The sequence below is a fragment of the Mustela erminea genome, chromosome 7, assembly GCF_009829155.1.
Source record: "Mustela erminea isolate mMusErm1 chromosome 7, mMusErm1.Pri, whole genome shotgun sequence".
Classification (NCBI taxonomy): Eukaryota; Metazoa; Chordata; class Mammalia; order Carnivora; family Mustelidae; genus Mustela; species Mustela erminea.
The window spans coordinates 68,931,358-68,954,909 of NC_045620.1; the positions used below are offsets into that span (position 1 = coordinate 68,931,358).

At 40.0% G+C, this 23,552-nt stretch overlaps 1 long non-coding RNA gene across 1 annotated transcript in view; it reads right to left on the minus strand.

Annotated features, from left to right (window-relative positions):
* Nucleotides 1–652: 652 nt before the first annotated feature.
* LOC116595551 overlaps nucleotides 653–23,552 on the minus strand; it is a 48,513-nt gene continuing 25,613 nt past the window's right edge. The window contains exon 4 of the long non-coding RNA XR_004287733.1: nucleotides 653–1,020. This is a non-coding gene — a long non-coding RNA (uncharacterized LOC116595551). The remainder of the gene's footprint in view (nucleotides 1,021–23,552) is intronic.

Below are 23,552 nucleotides of genomic sequence, written 5' to 3' on the forward strand. Positions count from 1 at the left end.
ACCAAAATTATTTCGAGCTGGTAAAGTCCTTAGAGATTTCTTGTCCAATAATTTCATTTCATAGCTGAGAAAACAGGTATAGTAAGGTTTACTAACTCGCCCAGAGTAACAGTTAATTGTGAAATCTGGGGCCTGGGGTGGCTCAGTCAGTTAAGCATTTGCCTTAGGCTCTGGTCATGATCCCGGATTCCTGGGATCAAGTCACGATTAGTAACATTAGTCTCCCTGCTCGGCGGGAAGCCTACTTCTCCTTCTCCCTCTGCTTGCCGCTCCCCTGCTTGTGCTCTCTCTCACTCTCTCCCTCTGTCAAATATAGAAAATCTTTTTAAAAACTGCGAAATTAAGGGGCGCCTGGGTGGCTCAGTGGGTTAAGGCCTCAGCCTTCCGCTCAGGTCATGATCCCAGGGTCCTGGGATCAGGCCCGAATAGGGCTCTCTGCTCAGCAGGGAGCCTGCTTTCCTTCCTCTCTCTCTGTCTGCTAGCTTGTGATCTCTGTCTGTCAAATAAATAAATAAAATCCTTTAAAAAAAATTGTAAAATTAAAATATTTGGATCATAGCTCCCTGAACATAAGTTTTTGGAAATATTTTAGAATTGTCTGCAATATTTAGAATTGCCCCAAGTGTTGGGGGCAGGGAGAAATGATGTTTGGTGTTCCAAACTTCCTAAGCTTCCTAAGAACAGAGTTGGACTCCAGGGGTGATGCTGATGGGGTGATTGATATGGGATATGGCTGGGGGAAAGGGCTTTCCAGATGTTCCTTCACTCAGCTTTGCTGCTGGCACACAAGGGCTCTATAGAATCTGCCCTCACTCTCTTACTTTATAACTCACTCAGCCCTTTTATTACCTTTATGCTCTTTCCTGCAGGTAAACCGTGTATAGTTCTTCCTCGATTGCCTTTTGTGAAGAGAGGAGAGGAAGGCTCGAAGTATATATTGAATACTGCTGAGCCACCCAGGCACCCTGAATCATGAGAATTTGTACCATGAAGCCACTCAAAAGGGCTGGTGGGACTCAGCTAGGAGAAAGCAGATGGGGAGAGAGGAATAAGTGTCTATGCAGCTGAACAAATTCCAGAAGTTCACCTTAGTACCACCAGCTGCCTTACAGGCTAAAGACTCACTACTGGGAGCTTAAATGTATTTACATATGTACTTAGATGTTAAGAACTCTGCAGTACCACAGGCTTCTATTAAAAAGGCAGAAAGACAGGAAGAAAAGAGAAGAGAAAGAAAGTAAAGTAACAAATGTTAGTGAAGATACAGAGAAATTATAAGTCCTATGCCCATTGTGGGAATGTAAACAGGTACAGCTGCTAATGAAAACTTATGGCAGTTCCCCCCCAAGTTTAAAAATAGAATTACCACATGGTTCAGCAATTCCACTTCTGGGTATATACGCAAAAGAAGTGAAAGCAAGAACTTCTGTACACCCATGCTCTTAGCAATGTTATTCACAATAGCCAAAAGGTGGAAACAACACAAGTGCCCATGGACAGATGAATGGATAAACAAATGTGGTACATACATTCAACAGAACTTTATTCCACCTTAAAAAGGAATTCAGTTCTGACAGATGCTGCAACGTGGACCTTCTGAGGACATTATGCTAAGTGAAATAAACCAGTCATAAAAGAACGAATACTGTGTGATTCTACTTACAAGAGGTACCTAGAGTAATCAGACTTGGAAAGTCGGATAGTGGTTGCCAAGGGTTGGGGGCAGGGGAAAATGGGGAGTTAGCATCTAACAGGTACAGAGATTCAGGTGTACAGAGGGAAGCATTCTGGAGATGGATGGTGGTAATGGTTGCACAAAAATGTAAATATACTAAAAACAAAATAATTGTGAATGTACTGATGTCACTGAACTGTTAAGATGGTGCGGCTTTTGTTCTATGGACATCAGCACACTTTTCAAAAAGGAGGTCTGCATTATCCCTCAAGTGTGTTAACTGAATTTGTAACAGGTTCTATTTTTTTTTAAAGATTGTATTTATTTATTTATTTATTTATTTATTTGAGAGAGAGAGCACAAGCGAGCATGAGCAGGGGCAGAGGGAGAGGGAGAAGTAGACTTCCTTCTGAGCAAGGAGCCCAAAGTGGGCTTGATCCCAGGACCCCAAGGTCATGACCTGAACCCAAGGCAGATGCTTCACTGACAGCCACCCAGGTGCCCCAGAGTTCTTTTTTTACTGGAAATGAAAATTACAGTCTATTTTCCATCCATTCTTCCTTTTATTCCTTCCTTTTTTAAAATTAAAGATATTTATTTATTTATTTATTTATTTGTCAGAGAGAGAGAGAGAGCACGCACAAGCAGGCAGAGTGGCAGGCAGAGGCAGAGAGAGAAACATGCCCCCTGCCAAGCAAGGAGCCCAACGCGGGACTCGGTCCCAGGACCCTGGGATCATGACCTGAGCTGAAGGTGGTTGCTTAACCAACTGAGCCACCCAGGAGTCCCCCTTCTTTTCTTTTTTAATTGACCCCTTTTTCCTTCCTTCCTTCAAACAGCTATAGGCTTAACCTGAGCCAAACACTGTGTGAAGTCCTAGGAAGTTCTGATTAAAGATACTACATCCCACTCCCAGGCCAGTGGTAGGGAAGTTCCCTAGGTAAACAGACATTGTCATGTGATTAGAGCTCTGATGGAGACATGCTGAGGTTGCTATGGGAGCTCAGAGAAGAGATTTCTAACACCATCTTGAAAACAAAGAGAAAACTTTTTAGAATTTGGAATTCCTAAGTAGAGTCTTGAAGGGTGAACAGAAGTTAGCCTGCTAACAAAGGAAAAATCTGAATTATCATAACAATATTAGTAATAATATTTGTAGCAATAAAGTTACAATTTATGTATTATGTATCCAACAAATGCTTATTAAGTATTAGGTGACAGGTAGAGTTCTATGTGCTAGAAATATGGAAGTGAACAAGATAAAGTCTCTGTGTCATGAAGATCATGTAGAGATAATCAATAAATACGTAGACAAGCAAAGCACAGTCTATTGGACTGTGGTAAATGCTCTGGAGAACAACAGAGTAGGGGAAAAAGAAAGGTTTGGGATGAGGGAAAGGATGTCACTAATATGGTGCTAGGGAAGGCTTCAATGATGCAGAAGCCTGTGAGCAGAGTCTTCGCAGGGAAAGGATCCCTGCAGGAAGAAGTGGAGGCCAAGGGAAGAGCAAGTGACAAGTTCTTGAGGTGGGAAAGTGCCACATGCATTAGGAGGACAAAGTGGTGGAAGCAGGAGGAGGAAGGGGAAGAGCTCCCATCATGCAGGTCATTTGAGGCCATAGTAAGGCCATTGGCATGTACACTATGTGAGATGGAATCCACTAGAGGACTTTGATTAGAGGAATGAGATGACCTAAGGTTTTAAAGTAATCATTTTGTCTGCTTTGACTGGAAGGGGCAAAGGTAGAAATGCTGTCTCCAAGTAGGGAACTACCGCAACAATTTAAGAGAAACTGATGATGGCTTGGATTGGGATAGCAGCAAGTGAAGTCATGTTCTAGATATATGTTGAAGATGGAATCAACAAGATTGTTGGAGAGACTGGAGAGCAAGTGTGGAAGAAAGTAAAATAGTTATAAATGACAACCAAATTGAGCTAGTAGAAGCATCAAGCTGCCACTGACTAGGATGGAAAGCTTGTAGGAAGAGCAGGTTTGGGGTGGGTGCTGACACTGGAACCACTGAATGAATGTGAAGAGAAGTAAAGTTGGAATATGGCCGTGGGGCTATCAACACAGTTATACTCCTTGGGGAGGGTTCCAGGAAAATCAGAGACATTGACAAGAGTCTAAGAGGTTCATCTTGGTTAATGTCTTGGTTACAGTTACCAGATAGAGCTTTAAAATCTACTGGTTGGCAAAATCTAGACTAGATGACCATTGAGATCCCTCCCAGCTCTGATGCTACATCTTTGTTTCTGGGATTTTGGAAAACTGACTTTGTTTTCAATGAATTTTGCAAGTACTTATTAAGTATACAAATGTAACAGGAAGGCTCATAGTACATTCACTCCTACTGATGCCATCTTTTGGTGTCAGAGTTAACCGGCTTTTGTTCTCGCATGGACTTTGGTTATATCTGTCTAATTTTGTAAGGTGGGAATTAGTGGAAGAGCTTCTATAATATACATCCTTGATAGCTGTGATGGCACCTCTTACCCACCTTCCATAAAAATCATGGTGAATATCTGTCCGACAGTGACCAATGATGGGCATTTGTAAGATTGCTGGCTAGAGTTAGAGTTTCAAGCACAGGACTTCTGCAATGTGAAATTAAGTGATTTCAGGACCTACAGTCTCACGTCCTTAACCAGGCAAGACTTTAATAAACACTCAGTAAAAACTCTTTGGAGGAATGTAATCAGAACACTCTATGGCACTCCATGAAACTACAGATTATTTTCAGAATGGTGAAGATTCAAAAGTGCCTTCCTGAGCATAAAGACCCATACAGGCTGTGGCTTCTGAGCTGCTAACCACAGCCCTGGTCCGTGGTGGAGGCCCTATAGAGGATGCAGAATAACTGTGAGGATGACTGCGCTTTCAAAGGGAACACAGAACTCGCACTGACCAGGCAAACATCTAAGTGCTCAGCTGTGTGCTCATGCCTCCCCCCCTGGGCTAGAACTGGTCCCCTCTGCTACAGACCCTTCTCTTTGTCCATCACAATGTTCTTCCCAGTTACACTTAACTTCCTCAGTGTCTGTCTCACCTCTAGACTGTGAGCAAAGATCTCCCCAGCTCACGGCTATATTCTCAGAACAATGGCCAGTGCCTGGCACAGAGCAGTCCCCAGTAGATGTTGAATAAAAAGTTAAAGACGACATTTCCATTATATAAAACAGTTTGAAAACTCAAGTTATGTTAGGTGAGGTTTTTCAAGGCCTTTCCTTTACAACACAAGTATGCCATTCTCCGAAAGGCTTCCTTGATCCATGACAGCAACCTCCTCTCCACAAAACTGGTCCCACTTATGTGCCTTGACCCTATTACATTTGAAGCATCTGTTAATGCTATTTATCACTCTCTACTGTTTGGGTTTGTTTGTTTGTTTGTTTTAGTTTTTTTCCCCCGGTATTATTTCCCACTAGACAGAGTATACCTTGAGGACAAGATCCCTGTATCTCTGCATTCTAGAATCAAGAGATAGTGGCTGAATAGATAAGCTTCCATTTCCTGAAGTTATTAAAGCTGAATTCATTTATTAAACATGTGGTCGACAGAATGAACCAGACTCAAGAGTTTGTAATATTTTGATAAGATTTCCCTCAATGAGTATTTGTTGAAAACTGTTAAAGATAAATTATTAACTCCTTGCAATTAGTGTTCCCAAAGGCATCTAAGAGCTCATTTCCTGTTCTGAGTAAACACTATCATCTTCCAAGATCAAAGGCTTATTTCACAGGAAACTGAGGCAGATTCTCTCTGACAGTATGTTGGACAGTGGTGGTAACTCTCACTAAGAGGGTTGCACTCCTTCTCCTCTTTGGCAGAGAAAATGATCAAGATTCTAGGATCTCTGAGGTTGACATACAAGGCTAATAGTCTAGAACTAGTATTGGAAATTGATAATTGCCACGGGGGTAATTATTTAACTAGAAAAATAAATGTTTACGTTACTGAAGAACATTTTAAAAAGTAGGTTATACCAATGTAGATACAATTTTGTGCTAGTGAAAGTCAAGGAATAAGCAATTATAATTCTACTCTTTCTTTAAAATGAAGACCCCCAAACAAACTGTTACATTGAATAATCTAACAGCAAAATTATTATCTGAGATTGAAATAGGTCTATCTGATTCCACAGTCTATACTTTCCTCTTCTGTAAAAAGAACTCTCATAAATGATATACATGCTGAAGTGTTAAGAGATGAAATATATTGATGTCTCTCAATGTATCAAAAGTATCAGCTGGATTGATGGGTGGACAGAGGAATAGACAGATGGGACATTATGTGAGAAGGCAAATACGGTAAAATGTTAATCATAGAATCTAGGTAGTCATATGAATATTTGTGGCATAAGCCAATTTTTCTGAAAAATTTTCATCATAAATTTAAATAATTTATAATTATTTAATAATGTATAATAAAATAGTAAAATAAATAAATAGAAATTTAAAGCTAGTAACTAAAACATTTGAAATTGTTCATAATAAAATGTTGGTGAGGGAAAAAGTGCCATTATAGTCCTTCCCAAGCCAACCTGGTCTAGGAAGCTAATGCTCAGAGAGCATGTCTGATCCTATTATTCCATTGTTTAAGATCCCTGAAGCCTCTCCATTCCCTGTACAATAAAATTCAAGCTCTTTGGGTTGGCACACGAGGCCCTTCATGACCCATTCTCTGACCCACTCTCTGATCACATCTTCAATCCTTCAAGCATAAAAGCAGAGCCATAATGCCACACGCGGGCAACTGAGCTGTGCAATAATTTGGTGTCCCTTGACATTTTTAAACTAATTTTTACTTATCAAAGCAATATATGCACATAATTTAAAAGGTCACATAGTGCCCCAAAGCCTATAACAAAAAACCAACAATATTTTCACACAGCTCCATTCCACCCTCACCATGCTATTTTACAGACACAATCATTTCCAGCTTTTATAGTTGTTTCTATCTGCCTCCAAGATTCTCAGCATGTGATCCTCTCAGTCATCAAGTTAGATATTATCTATTGATTTTCTTTCATTGCAGGCAAGGCAATTAGCACTCTTCCTCTGCCCCTTCCCTTACCCCCCAACATAGTTGTATCATATTTTTTGGCTGAATCCATATTCAGTGTTAATTAATAGGACTGTAAGTACTGTTTGCCAATGAGTCAAGAACAATGATTGCATTTTCTTTCTTTTAGCTTGTCTTTCTTTTAGTTTTCTTTTCTTTCTGTCTTTTAGCTTGTCCTGAAGTTGATAACTGCCTTTATTTTGTCCTTTCCTCAGATTTCATTTCATTGAACAAATTGTGTTTCCATACCCACCGACAGTTCTAGAAAATGCTTCTCACTAAAAATTCTCATATGACCGAACCTGTTAGATAATCTAGTAGCTCTGTTTTGTTCCCCCCTGACAGCATCCTTCCTGGAGCCCTCCATCCCACTTAACTTACATGGTGACTTCTTACTCCAGTCTTGGATCCCTTCTTCCCTGAATCCACTGTGCTCTTTCTTGGCTTATTTCTTCATTTGGTGGAACATATCATGTAGTGATTTATTGAGAAAGGATATGTGAATGGAATATCTTTTTGAGATTTTGCCTGTATGAAAATGTGTATATCTTATCCTTACACATAATCAATGGTTTGTTTGGGTGCATGGGTATAAAACTCCAGGCTGAAAATAAATTTTACCTGGGCTTTTTCTTTTCTTTTTTTTTTTTTAATTAAGATTTTTTTTTTTAAAGTAATCTCTATACCCAACATGGGGCCTTAACTCACAACCTCAAGATCAAGGCTACTGAACCAGCCAGAGCCAGGCACCCCATAAGTTTTACTCAGATTTTTAATAGATTACTCCCTTAGCTTCTAGCTGTGTTGTTGAGAAATTTGGTGTTAGTCTTTTTACCCAATCCTGTGGAATGATTTTTTTCTCTCTGAAAGGTTTTTTCCTCTCTGAGTTGTTGCTGTTGTTACTGTTCTAGTTTCTAACTTCCATATTGGAGGTTTTCCTCGAATCTCCACTGATCTTAGTCTACCCATTTATAACTTAAAATGAGATACTTAAAAGCTGTTTCGCAGCTGTTTATTTGAAGATGGGTTTATATTCTAGTGAAATGTAATACAAGGAGGTGGATAGCCAACTTTTTCGTTTGGTGTCCCTAAATTTTAGTATAGGTAGGTCTGAGCTGAGTCTCTCCCATGGGAGGAGGAGGGGAAGTGCCATTAGAACTTGACACTGAAGTCCTCATTTCCCTCTTTTCAGACTCTTACACCTCACTGCCAGCTCTCCTCTGTAACTGATTTCCTGAAACTTTCTAGTTTGACTTCTCCAGAGACTCGACTCTCATCTCTGAGGGTGGGGAAAGTTAGCCCCTTGTAGAATGCATGGGAACCTATGGGTCTAGCTATTCCTTACATACTCTTGAACAGTCCCCATTCCACTCCCTTGCCTCTGTCTTCCAGGAACATGGTGCCACCAATACCTGAGCCTTACTGCAGTTGGGCCAAATGAATCAGCTCCTTCTGATCAAGATGGTCTGGCACCGGGACTTTACTTTGACCATCTTCCTCTTTGGTTCAGAGTCACAACTGTCTCTCAGTTTTATTAAAGATAAACTCTGTGTTTCTTTCTTTTTTTTTCTTACTCTTTAAAGGCAACTCTTGTGAGAAAAGGGAGGGAGGTGGGAGGCAGAACCATCTTTATTTGGTCATCTGAAAACCAGAAGTCTTCCAATGGATGTCGTTTTTTTAAAAAACAACCCAGTCTTTCTTCCTGTGTTTCTTCTTTACTCTCACACTACTACCACACTCAAAACACTTCTCTTTTTTTTACAGTTTTATTTTAAAGTAATCTCTACACCCAATGTGGGGCTCAAACCTACAACCTTGAGATCAAGAGTCACACACTCTACCAACTGAGCCAGCCAGGCACTCCCCCATACTCAGAGCACTTCTGATGCCAGATGTGCAGGGTGTGTTTTCCCTCACCAAGCAATTGTGTGACATCAGCTGAGTGACCTACAGTTTAATTGCGTTCTGATACTATCTACCGGAGATAGCCTCCAATCCCACATGTAGAGGGATCAGTCCCACAAGACTGTCCCCCCTTCAGATGCCAAACACAAGTGGGTCCCTAGGTTGCCCACAACTTCTGTCTGACTTGGCTACAAATGGAGAATCCCATGGCCTCTTCCCACTGGATTCAATTATTTGCTAGAGCAGCTCACAGAACTCGGAAAACACTTACTTAGGTTTACCTGATTACTAAAAGATATAATAAAAGATACAGATGAAGAGCCAGATGACAAGATACATAGGGCAAGGTCTAGGAGGATCCTCAGAGCAGGAGCTGCTGTCCCTGTGGAATCGGGGTATGCCACCCTCCCCATACATGGATGTGTTCACTGACCTGGAAGCTTTCAGAATCCCATACTTTTGGGATTTTTACAGAGACTTCATCACGGAGGCATGATCAATTATTAACTTCTTTCCAGGCCCTCTCCCTTCTCTGGAGAATGGGAGGTGCGGCTAAAGATTCCAAGCTTCTAATCATTGCTTGGTATTTCTAGTGGCCAGCCTGGATCCAGGAGCCCACCAAGAGTTACTGGTATCACCAAGGAAATTCCAAGGGAATTTAGGAATTTAGGAATTCTTTGTCAAGAATGGGGGTCAAAGACCAAATATTAGAACAAAGGGTGCTCTTACTACTCTTATCATTTAGTTTTAAATTACAAGGCTTTTAGGAACTCTGTGCTGGGAATTGGGGCAGTTATATATATATATATATATATATATATACACACACACACACACTATTATCTCACAGGTATTATTATTTGTTCAAGAAGTTTTTAGAATAGTGGTTGGGAGAAGAATGGGAAAAGAAGACCAACAGTAGTAGAGAGGTGAACCTCTGCCTGCTAGTAAGTCTTACAACTTCACAGGTTTAATCCGAAAGGGAATGTACTTGCTTATAAAACCAAAACCCTGAGAGAGCAGGAATGGCTGAATCTTACTAGATGTAGACACCTGATCCTCTCAGGACTCTCAAGAGATGGCTATATTCTCCAAGTAGTGGGGAATAACTTGTGCTCATACCTTGACATTAATACTAACAGAGAGGAAAGAACTGCTATCCATTACTCAGCTATTGGAGGAAGAAAACCTACAGAGATTCTTTTTTTTTTCTTTAAGGATTTTTAAAATTCATTATAGAGAAAGATAGAGAGTGTGAGAGTGGGGGTGGGTGGACAAGGGAGACGGAGAGAGAGAATCCCAAGCAGACTCCACATTGAGTGGAGTGCCAACAGGGGGCTGGATCCCAGGACCCTGAGATCATGACCTGAGCAGAAATCAAGAGTCAGATGCTTAACTGACTGAGCCACTCAGGCACCCTTCCCTGCCCCCTGCCCAAGAGAGATGTATGGACTCTCTTGACTTGTATCATAGACAGTGGCCTGCGAAACTCCATTTGGGCCACAAGAGTGAGGGAGAAAAGTAGCAAGTTTCTAAAGTAAGGGGAAACAACACCTATGTTACCTGGGAGTATCGTTAGTGTCCTGCACCTTCACTGAGCTATGGACATACAGCTCGCCATGTCCTTAAAAGGACTTCTCCTTTGTTAAAGTGGTCAGAAAACATAAGCTTCACTTATTACTTCAATTTCCAAATATCTATGAACATCTACTAATGCCACTGGGTACTGGGAATAAAAAGAAGAAGAAGACCCAGTCACCGGACTTACGGAGCTCATAGTTAAGAGAGCCATGTAAACAAACAATTGCAGGACAATATTGTGAGTATAGCAATCCAGATGCCTAGAAGATATACAGAGAAATGACACCATAATTACCTCTAAAGGAGCAGTATTTTAGAGTAGTAATATAAGCTAGGTTTTGGAAAACATAAATATCAGATCATCAGCCAAAAAGAAACTGGAAAGACATTCAAAGCAGACAAAAGAAAAAAACAAAAACAAAAAATAAAAAATATGCCAAGGCTCATTTGTTCAAAAATATTTACTCATTACTACTAGATACCTTGTACTTGGAAGGCATTGGAGACACAATTCTAAATGAAACAGACTTAGTCCCTGTTTTTGAAATTTGTAGTATGATGAAGTGAGACAATCAAATTTTCAAACAAATAAATTAATTTTAAACTGTATTAACTACCACAGAAGGATACAACGCTCATACAATGCTATGAGAAACCAACAGGGTCGATAACAATGGGATGGGGATACAGGGGGCGGGATCCACAACATGGAGTATTCAGGGAACCATAACCATTTCCATGTGGCTGGATAAGAACAAAAGTCCAGCTATCTTGCACAGGGCAACAAGTTCATTGCCCCCATTTTACCCATAGGACTGTTCCACACTTATAAATCGTTCTTCAAAACTCATGCGCAGAGAGTCATAAATCCTAGAGGTCCTTCCTTCTTTCAGCAATTTAGCTTATCTGAGAATTCCTAAGTTCCTTTTGAAAATTATGTATACTCGAGTCAGACCTAATCTGTCATATTGCTCCCTGCTTCCATCAACAAGTTCAAATCCATCTGGAGTTTCTCAAAATTCTCCAGTGGGTTTTCTTGTCTTTTTTTCTTTTCTTTTTAAGGTCTTATTTTTAAGTATTCTCCACACCCAAAAAGGGGCTTGAACACACAACCCCAGGATCAAGAGTTGCACGCTCTACCAAATAAGCCAAACAGGCACCCCTGTGTTTTCTTTTTTGACCTGTTTTTCTTTTTTTTTTTAACTTCTCCAAACCATTATGTCATCAGCTGCCTTCTCCAATGTAGGGTTTTTTTATCTTTCAAGTTTAAGATCAATTTTTAACTTAAGCATACATACCATACAGAAATCTTATCTCATAAAAATATGCCCCAACCCCTGGGGATAAAAATATATGTTTATAAAAAATAAAAAAAATTTAAAAAAAATATGCCCCCAATTAAATAGCTTTCAGGATACAAAATTACTTCTGTAAAATGCCTCCAAGTAGTTATCTATTATCATGAATACTTTTGGTCCCCGAACCTGCATTTGTTTCCTCTCCTGGGACTGGGTGTAGAATATAACTGTCCCTATGGAGAGGGGCTAGAAATCAAGGGTACTAAGGAGACCAGGCTCAGTTATCACTGATGATGCCGAGAGGCACTCAGCACTAGGACCACGTCGTTTAAATATAAATGAGAAATTAAGCTGTACGAGTGACCTTCAAGAGACGTGTCCCATAAAGCATATTTCATATCACTAAAGCCTGAACTATTAATAAGCTATACCTGAGTTACCCAACTATTTCTGAGTCCTTTGAGATACTATCAATATTCAGCTTCCAGTTTCTACCCTTTGTTGAATCTCTTTTTGTTGAATGCTTTAAGCACACCAAGAATTGGAGACATTTTTATAAGTGGACTTTGAATGTACTCACCCTTCCACTATAAAAAAATGACTAGTATTTTTTTTTAATTTTATTTATTTATTTGAGACAGAGAGAGTGAGAGAACGTAACCAGGGGGAGGGGCAGAGAAAGAGGGAGAAGCAGACTCCCAGCTGAGCAGGCAGCCGAACCTAGGGCTGGATCCCAGGACCCCAGGATCAGGACTTGAACCCAAGGCAGACATTTAACTGACTGAGCTATCCAGGCACCCCCCAAAATGACTATTTTTTTTTTTATGCCCATTTAGTAAACCAAGGCTATCAAGTTTTATCCTTGTGTGTGATATTACCACATCGTGGCAGGTAACTGGTCTGTCCCATAGTAGCTTCCTGGTTATGCCAGACTGGATTCCTCTGATTCACACTTCAGTATCTGCAGTGTCCAGACTCACATTCACAGTTTCAGAGAACACCCATTTAGAGCAGTCTATGAAATGCTTCACCTAGAGATCATGGCCAGAAGCACTCAGACCAGTTATGAAGGGCCCTCAGCAAAATGGCAAAGTAAGAATGATGTTATCTTTGGTATCTTCCCCAAATCTGTAGTTTTGCCACTCCCAATGTCCCCTTCCCCTCAACTGCAGTTTTTTATGCTCTGTTAAGATCATAAAAGGTCTGAGGTAGCATGAGAGAGGCATTGAGAGAGAGGTCTCAGAGGGACTCTGACAGTAAATGATTCTGTGGATACGGGAGTATTTGAATATCTTCGTGTCAACACACAAACTGTACACATCTTGAAAGTGAGGCCACCAGGGAAGGAGGAAGGGGTCTGTGGGAACAAGATAAGGGAGGGAAGAGGTGCAGAAAGGAGGAGCTCTGATGAGAGCTCCACCCTCAGAGGCAGAAAAGGAGCCATCTACACTTCTGGGTAGCAGATAAGGATAAAGTTAAATGCTGTGTAAGGTTTTTGGAGACTTCATAACTTCTTCATGTTGTTATTTTTTTAGACCCTCTGTTTCCCCATGATGCCCCCCTCAAAAAGTCCTTAGGATTGAAAGGGCCTATGTACTTATTTTGGTGCCCAGCAAGGAAGGGATACATACTATTCCACAACCACTCTTGGAGGAAAATGAGAACCAAGAAGTATAGTAGGTATTAATAGGTCAGAAAGAAAAAGAAAAGAGCTGAATTTTTTAGACCTGTAGAAAAAAGAAAAGAGGGTAAGGAGTCAGGTCACTGAGGATAACTGGGAAGAGTTCCACAACATCCCCTAGGGCAGTACAACCTTCCTAGTCCTCCATGGTTTCCAATGACTAACTTTTCCTTCTTCACACTTAATCCAAACTCCCATTTGGGCAAAAGAGGTAGAGGCAGTATCTGGACCACCACAGCAACATCGAGGAAGGTTTTGCAGAGGAGGAAGAAACACATAAGCTTCTTAATTTGGCATCATGTCTAACAGAATTTACTTTTTAAAAGATCATTTATTTGTTTGAGAGAGAGAGAGCACAAGTGGGATGAAAGACAGAAGGAGGAACAGACTCCCTGTTGATTTGACAGAGATAGAGGGAATGAGCAGGGGGAGCTGGAGGGGGAGAAGCAGACTCCCCACTGAGCAAGGAGCCCAACTCAGGACTCAATCCCAGAACCCCGAGATCACGACCTGAGCTGAAGGCAGGCACTTAACCAACTGAGCTACCCAGACACCCCTCTAACAGATTTCTTGTATGACTGACTGTACCCTTCTGGGTCATTATCCATGGGATCTCTAGGGCAAAGATCATTTTTCAAGAGGAATAGGTACTTTCTATTTAATTTTTGGAAGGAGAATGTAGGGCAGAGCCAGTCCCAAGAGAAATATCCAGTAAAAGAACTTTTCAGAGTCTCCTACCTGTACTTCAGAATCCATGCTTTCCTTGCATTTATTCCTGGATGTAGTTATATTAGCCAGACACAAATGGCAAATGGTTCACATTAATGACTGTAATTTGTGTTTCTTTTACCTTGCCAAGGCAAGTGTCTGTATCTTTTCCTTTTATTGGGTTAATTATTTGGCATTAAGGAAAAGCACCCTTGCAGTACTTTGTACCAATACCAGATTTCTCATGTCACTTTCACACATGTTAGGAAATGAAGACCTCAATCACCCCATTGGAAGCAGGAGATCTCTTTCTTTAACTGTCTCACTGTCTCTCTGGTCCTGAGTGTTCTTATAATCTAACCATATATTTACCTTCCTGTTTTCTAGGATGCTCTACCATATACATCCTCATGGGAATCTTGAGTAGGACTCAGGCTATACCCCATTTTTGGCCTTGGCTCCCCCTCCCCTATTCCTTGGCTTCAGACTGGTGGTTAGAAGGCATTATGAGAGTATGGTCTGCCTTTGGAGGGTAGGACCTTATAGAGTTCTGGTTGGGAGACTGACCTCTGCCATCTGGCATCAGAATCCTTCTCTCCTACTAATAGTAGTATTACCTTGAGCAAATGTCTAAGTTCCTAACATCTATAAAATGAAAATCAAAAAACCTCAGCATGCCAGTCTGACAGTGGTACCAACCTAATTTCTACTAAAATAAAAACTGATATAATAATCCCCAATTGGTTTTAATAATCCCCAAATGGAACATGAGATGGTTTTCCAATAATCCACACCTCCAGGAAGGCATGCCCTGGTGGAGTTCTCTCCTACATTATATCAGAGTTGGTCTATGTGATGGATAGAACATGGCAGAAGTGACAGAATCTTACTTCTGAGGCTAGGATACAAAAAGACACTGTGGCTTCTGCCATGCTTTCTCTTGGATTAGTCTTTCTGGAGGATTCCAGCTACCATGGCTTGAGGCAGCCATGTGAGGAGATAGATGATACAAGGAACTGAGGTCTTCTGCTAACAGCCAGTGAGGAACTGAGGCTTGTGTCAAGAGCTGCATGTGTCAGCCATCTTGGAAACAGATCCAATAGTCTGGTCAAGCCTTCAGGTGACTGCATCCCTCACTGACAATAGACAACCTTATGAGACCCTGGGCAGAGCCATACGGCTAAGCTGCTCCCAAGTTCCTGACCTTCAGAAACTATGAGATAGTAACAGTTTGCTGTTTTCCACTGCTAAATCTGGGGTAACCTTGGGAGTATATACAGTAATACATAACCAATATAAAAATGCGTTCTCTCTTTTGAACCTAGACCCAAGAACCAAAACTCTGTGCTGTTTTCCTGCCCCCAAGAAATGTCCACTCAGAGCTTATTGTGTGGTAGTATCAGTGCCTATCTCGTCAGGTTGGGAGGTTTGAGCATGATAATGTGTGTAAACTACTTAGTGTGAGTCTAGCTCACGGTAAGTAGTCAACCAATGCTAGTTACCACTGTCCTGCAGAAACACAGGCTTGTGGTTGGTTGCCCCAGATTTTGGAAACTGGGAGGCTTAGGGCATAGCAAAGTGAATGAAGACTTAGAGTCACGGGGGCAGGGAAGGAAATCCTAAGGCACTTCCTTCCACTCCTAATAGCTCTTAGGGATTAGGCCTCTAGCTCCTGAAGCCAGGGCTCCCTTCCATGAGAGCAGGAGGAATAGGTCAGAGGAGAGACATTCCCTTTGACTAGCCTTTAAATGACTAAAGCAGAATGTAAAAAAATACACTGCGGTGTAGGCCTCATAATTTTTATCTGTTTCAATCACTATCATGTTCCCAGTGCCTATCAGAGCCTGTCACGTAGTAGGAGCTTCGTAAATATTTGTTAAATAAATGAATGAAGATGTGACTCAACATAGGTCAAGAAGAGCGGGTACATAGAGATCTATTGTTTACATAAACATATGGACTTATTTCTTAACTTACTCACTTTTTAAAAAATTTATTTATTTTTTTATTTAACTTACTTTTGATTCACATTGGTTTTTTACTGATCTCCAATTATCTCAGTAGTCAATAAGTAGTATATATCCCATCTGAAGACTTGGTCAGGTTTCAAATTCTTCCTGTCCTCAAACTTTGAGCTCCATTCATTTATTAGACAAGTTAGAAAGAATACTATAGCTCTGTGGATTGTGGAAATAGGCAAGCTGGCTGTTTCATATATGTTATATGAGAAAATTCTAGCTTGAATTCATAGGTTAGTAGCAACATATTAGCCAAAATTAATTGCCCTATGCTTCCTTTGAGGGTTGTAAGTTATCAGTTCTTCAAGAGATAGAAATACTCAACTGGTTGTCTAACTTATGCCCTAGTTCCCAGCCCCCCCACCCAAATGATCCACTCTTTAAATGTGTAGATTGCTTTAGGTAGCATAGACATTTTCACAATATTTATTCTTCCAATCCAGGAGCATGGAACATTTTTCCATTTCTTTGTGTCTTCCTCAATTTCTTTCATGAGTACTTTATAGTTTTCTGAGTATAGATTCTGTGCCTCTTTGGTTAGGTTTATTCCTAGGTATCTTATGGTTTGGGGTGCAATTGTAAATGGGATGGACTCCTTAATTTCTCTTTCTTCTGTCTTGTTGTTGGTGTAGAGAAATGCAACTGATTTCTGTGCATTGATTTTATATCCTGACACTTTACTGAATTCCTGTATAAGTTCTAGCAGTTTTGGAGTGGAGTCTTTTGGGTTTTCCACATATAGTATCATATCATCTGCGAAGAGTGATAATTTGACTTCTTCTTTGCCGATTTGGATGCCTTTAATTTCCTTTTGTTGTCTGATTGCTGAGGCTAGGACTTCTAGTACTATGTTGAATAGCAGTGGTGATAATGGACATCCCTGCCGTGTTCCTGATCTTAGCGGAAAAGCTTTCAGTTTTTCTCCATTGAGAATGATATTTGCGGTGGGTTTTTCATAGATGGCTTTGATGATATTGAGGTATGTGCCCTCTATCCCTACACTTTGAAGAGTTTTGATCAGGAAGGGATGCTGTACTTTGTCAAATGCTTTTTCAGCATCTATTGAGAGTATCATATGGTTCTTGTTCTTTCTTTTATTGATGTGTTGTATCACATTGACTGATTTGCGGATGTTGAACCAACCTTGCAGCCCTGGAATAAATCCCACTTGGTCGTGGTGAATAATCCTCTTAATGTACTGTTGAATCCTATTGGCTAGTATTTTGATGAGAATTTTCGCATCTGTGTTCATCAAGGATATTGGTCTATAGCTCTCTTTTTTGATGGGATCCTTGTCTGGTTTGGGGGTCAAGGTGATGCTGGCCTCATAAAATGATTTTGGAAGTTTTCCTTCCATTTCTATTTTTTGGAACAGCTTCAGGAGAATAGGAATTAGTTCTTCTTTAAATGTTTGGTAGAATTCCCCCGGGAAGCCGTCTGGCCCTGGGCTTTTGTTTGTTTGGAGATTTTTAATGACTGTTTCAATCTCCTTACTGGTTATGGGTCTGTTCAGGCTTTCTACTTCTTCCTGGTTCAGTTGTGGTAGTTTATATGTTTCTAGGAATGCATCCATTTCTTCTAGATTGTCAAATTTGTTGGCGTAGAGTTGCTCATAGTATGTTCTTATAATAGTTTGTATTTCTTTGGTGTTAGTTGTGATCTCTCCTCTTTCATTCATGATTTTATTTATTTGTGTCCTTTCTCTTTTCTTTTTGATAAGTCTGGCCAGGGGTTTATCAATTTTATTAATTCTTTCAAAGAACCAGCTCCTAGTTTCGTTGATTTGCTCTATTGTCTTTTCGGTTTCTATTTCATTGATTTCTGCTCTGATCTTTATGATTTCTCTTCTCCTGCTGGGCTTAGGGTTTCTTTCTTGTTCTTTCTCCAGCTCCTTTAGGTGTAGGGTTAGGTTGTGTACCTGAGACCTTTCTTGTTTCTTGAGGAAGGCTTGTACCGCTATATATTTTCCTCTCAGGACTGCCTTTGTTGTGTCCCACAGATTTTGAACTGTTGTATTTTCATTATCATTTGTTTCCATGATTTTTTTCAATTCTTCTTTAATTTCCCGGTTGACCCATTCATTCTTTAGAAGGATGCTGTTTAGTCTCCATGTATTTGGGTTCTTTCCAAACTTCCTCTTGTGGTTGAGTTCTAGCTTCAGAGCATTGTGGTCTGAAAATATGCAGGGAATGATCCCAATCTTTTGATACCGGTTGATTCCTGATTTAGGACCGAGGATGTGATCTATTCTGGAGAATGTTCCATGTGCACTAGTGAAGAATGTGTATTCTGTTGCTTTGGGATGAAATGTTCTGAATATATCTGTGATGTCCATCTGGTCCAGTGTGTCGTTTAAGGCCTTTATTTCCTTGCTGATCTTTTGCTTGGATGATCTGTCCATTTCAGTGAGGGGAGTGTTAAAGTCCCCTACTATTATTGTATTATTGTTTATGTGTTTCTTTGATTTTGTTATTAATTGGTTTATATAGTTGGCTGCTCCCACGTTGGGGGCATAGATATTTAAAATTGTTAGATCTTCTTGTTGGACAGACCCTTTGAGAATGATATAGTGTCCTTCCTCATCTCTTATTATAGTCTTTGGCTTAAAATCTAATTGATCTGATATAAGGATTGCCACTCCTGCTTTCTTCTGATGTCCATTAGCATGGTAAATTCTTTTCCACCCCCTCACTTTAAATCTGGAGGTGTCTTCGGGCTTAAAATGAGTTTCTTGGAGGCAACATATAGATGGGTTTTGTTTTTTTATCCATTCTGATACCCTGTGTCTTTTGATTGGGGCATTTAGCCCATTAACATTCAGGGTAACTATTGAGAGATATGAATTTAGTGCCATTGTATTGCCTGTAAGGTGACTGTTACTGTATATTGTCTCTGTTCCAACTGGTTGTCTAACTTATGCCCTAGTCCCCAGCCCCCCCACCCAAATGATCCACTCTTAGAGAAACTGCTTTGGTAAGACCAGCTGTTTACCTTAACATAAAGGCTCTACAGGGTCAGTGCATTACTGTTTTTCCATTTGTATGTATAAAGAGGAAACCTAAGGAATTTCAATATTTTCTCTGTAATTTCTGGTATGGAAAAGAGACATGAGCTTTATTTGACTAGAATCCTTTAATCCTGGAGGACTGTATCATTTCAAAAGTCTCCTGTGAGGTAAACAAATCTAGAGAAGGGGATCCTACAGGATAAAGTTCAGGTCAGAGGACACGTAGGAAACACTTTCCACAGTTCCCCACAAGTTTCACCAATTGTCTGACCACAGCCAACTTAGTTTGAGCTTCCTCAGAGCTCAACTTGGGAACAGTACAATCATCTGGAGCCATTCCGTGCCAGATTAACAGCCATCTGCTTCCCACGTGCCCTTTCTACTTGGACAAATAAAAACAATCACCCCACACGAAAACCCGTGAATTCACATTACCTCAAAGACACTCAGCCCCACCTCACAGCATACTACATACTACCTCTGACAGCAATTCTTTGGGTATTAAGAATGGATCACCTAGAACAAACTTTGGATTTGTACTTAGAATGTTTGTGTATTTCCACTAGAAAAAGATCCTTATTCCTTTCTGGGAAACTTTTATCTTCCCATCTGTCTATAATTGGATTACTCAAATGATGTACAAAAAAACGGGTGAACAATTATTTACAAGCCTTTGCTTAAAGCACTAAATTTTGACCATAGCAATATTATTTTTCAATGATGCATGATTTGTTATAATCCTATTATTTATGTTAGTAGCATGTTTCCTTATCTTCACAGATAATCCATTCTTTAGATATGAAGTATCTGGGAATGGTGGATAAAATAAGTGAATTTAATTCATTCATTCAATAAGTATTATTGTACTTACTGCATGTTTTTGGCCTGTTAGCAACCCTGGGTGATTTTTAAAAAATATTTTATTTATTTATTTGAGAGAGATCGAGATTGAGACAGCATAGGCAAAGGGAGCAGCAGAGGGAGAGGAAGAGGCAGGCTCCTTGCTGAGCAGGGAGCCCAACAGGACCAACTGTATCAATCTGCACTATAATTTTTTTAAGAACAGAGTTTTATCATTTTTATACTATATGTATAATAAATCTGGGGCAGTTTGGAGGAAATGTATTTAGTTTTCCTATCAAAAGATTATTTTGTCAAAACAAATGAAATCAGGGAAACACTTACTTTGAGAAATCAGTATGGTCCCAGGACTATAAAATTTGCCACTTTGACACAATTGATGAAATGAAAAACTGTGGTTAAGAAGTAGCCAAATTCCCAGGCTTGTGGAAGCTTGGGAATTGCTTAGACCAAAGGAGCAGGTGGTGAGAGAGCTCCAACATCAAAAAGAGAATCACAAAGGCAGAGGTTTACAGCTTTGGCACCCTCCTGCCTTTGATAAATCTCTCTAGAGGGCAAAGGGTACAAAGGTGATTACTGATTTAAAAATAACAATCTCCCCAGAGAGAGAGAGATGCATATATATAAATGTACAGATATATAACCATCAGTATATGTCTGGGGGAAGTACTGGGGAGAAGTGCAGTAGTCAAAGGGAAACTGTGTGAATCCCCTTCCACCCCAGGATTTTGAAAGGTTCTCCTTGACTTTTGAAGAATGTACCTCCCTGAAAGGCAGAGCGATCAGAAAGAATTCATACCTGCTGAACCTGTTTTGTTTTTTCTTTTAATTTGCCTGCTACTAAGCAGCAGAATGGGCTGGGAATTCTTTTTGGACGAAGGGTGGTTTAGCGACTGCTACTGTGGGAAAGTTAGTCATTTTAGAGTACATAGTTTGGGGGGAAAAGACGAATCCTGGGATTTTTCCCTTATTCCAACTATTAAAATGGAAGTTTCACAAGAGCATATGCTTGCTCATAGCTATATAACTGCAGCGTATAGTCAGTCTTTGGTAAATACTGTGACTGAATACATGGAAGTATTAAAGGATCAGTCAATGAAATCAGTGAGTACTGAGAGTTTGTTTTTTAACTTCTTCTTTAAAACTTTTTATTTACTTACTTGAGAGAGAGAGAGAGAGAAAGTACAAGCAGGGGGAAGGGCAAGAGAATCTAACACAAGGCTCAATCCCAGGAACCTGGGATCAAGGCCCAAGCTTAAGAAAGACACTTAATCAACTGAGCCACCCAGGCACCCCAGTACTGAGTGTTTTCTATATGCAATGCAGAGTGCAAGAAAGCCTAAAACATCACTGCTGCCTTCAGGAAGCTTTGTAACCATATAAGGACACATAGTTAATAAGCATAAAGCAGTTGAAGAGCAATGTACAGTACCAGCAATAATAAAGACCAGGTTATGCAGTTCAGTTTAAAAAGCTTTCAAGGGGCTTGAAGAACAGAGAGATGATGCTGAGCTGGCCCTTAAATGACTGACGGGATTTAAATAACTGCCTGCTTAACCTTCTTTTCTAAATGGCACCTTGGGGGTTCTGGGCATATCCTTGGAACCTCCTGGACCCGTTCTAAAAATTTTAAAATTTAAGAAAAAGTTAAGTCATCTGTCAGATTTACCTACAAGGGCAGCAGTGTTTTCATTAACACTGGAAGAAGAAAGGGAAAGAATGATTTTATAAAATAGGTATGGTGACCATATATTTGGGGCTCCAACCCCATATTTGAAATTAAGACTTTATAGAAAAATCCGTGCTCAATAAATACTTGCAGGTTGTCTGATCCAGAGCTCATAGCCCTCTTCGCTCATTGCAGGCAATGTGTTACTGCTCACACAGTGGACTCTAGTTCTTTGTTTTAATGAGTACTTCAGGAAAGTTAGCTTTCAGAGAGATCTTGCTGATAACTTAAAGATTGATTTGGGGTGCAAACTGATCTCCAGGTAGACTCTGCAGCTTTAAAAAAGATCAATGGATCAAATGGATGGAAGCCACTTTGTCTAATTTGAAAGAAGTGAAGCTATAAACCTCAACAGACAGTGAGGGATTCTGTAGTTTCTCAGAGAGCTGTTACAATACTATTATACTAAATGCTGCCATTTCTATACCTGGGCTTTCCCAGTTTTATATTTATATTTAATATTTATATTTATATATATTTATATATAAATATAAAATATAATATTTTATATTATTTTTTATATGTGTGTGTGTGTATATATATATATATATATTTTTTTTTTTTTTTTTTTTGCAGGAAAATGCTTGGATGGCAAAACGTTTTTCTTTTCTACTTTGCTGATCTCTCACTTGCTTTTCTTCCTACCCAGCCTGTAAGCCAGGTTGTAGACAGAAATGAGTTTGCCTATTATCCCAAGAACAGGCTTTGCTGAATTTAATGGGAAATGGGGTCACAGTAGCACTGCTGGAAGACACTGACAAGTATCCTGGAATGAAAGCAGCATATGGCATGGAGCTCTTCTAAAGCTCTTTGTTTTGCTCAGCTCTTAAACCAAAACAAAACCAAACCAAAAAGAAGACAAACTTTTTTACTGAGAAACATAACAGGTACAGGAAAAACACACGAAGCATATAGCTTAATGAGTCATTATAAGGCAAACATCTTTATAAACACTACCCAGGCCAGAAAATATTACTCTGCCAACCCATCCCCCTACCCAGAAGCCCCTCCATATACCCATTCCAGTGATAACTCCTATGTTGACAAAAGTAACTGCTATTCTGAAGATTAAAGCAATCCTTGCTTTATGTTTATATTACCCAAGTATAATAAGATATCCAAGTGTGCAACCCAGGAATACTGTTTAGTGATCTATTGCAAGTCTCTTAATGCATAGGTTTCTCCTCCAATTCTTTTCTTCACATCTTATCTGTTGAAGAACCTAGACCACTTAATCCATATACTCTTAATCCATATACTCTCCTACACTCTAATTTTGCAGGGGTGGGGGGGGATATAAAACTTTAGTTTTATTTTATTTAGTTTTATTTATTTAATTATAATCCAAATGTTGTTGACTATGCACCCATAGGGTGGTTCAACAAGTTTCTTCATCCTCTTCATTTCCTGCACATTGGCAGCTGGACCCAGAGGTATGCTCGGGTTCATGTTTGGATCCTTAGGGAAGACTATATGGTATGGACTGAATGTTTGTGTCCCCTCTAAATTCATGTTTTGAAATCCTAACCCCCAAAGGTGATGGTGTTAATAGGTGAGGCCTCTGGGAGATTATTAGGTCATGAGAGAGGAGTCCTCATGAATGGGATTCATGTTCTTATAAAAGAGATCCCACAGAACTCCCCCGACCCCTCCACCATATGAAGATACAAGGATAAGTCTGCGACCCAGACGAGGGCCCTCACCCAACTATGCTGACACCCTGATCTCAGACCTCGAGCCTCCATACCGGTGAGCAATACATTTTCGCTGTTCTATGCCACCCAGTCTGTGCCATTTTGTTAGAGTAACCTGAATGGAAAGATGGTTTTCTTTTGCTGGAGCCACATGTTGGGTTGCCTCCCTTTTTGCGATGTCAGCTAATTCCTAATGCTCAGTGCCTATCCATTAATTTGCTAAGAATTGGAAAATGGTGCAACTCTAATCCTATCATTTCTTTACTTTAAAAAAAAATTACTTATTTATTTATTTTGAGAGAGAAAGAGAGAGACAGTAGGAGTAGAAG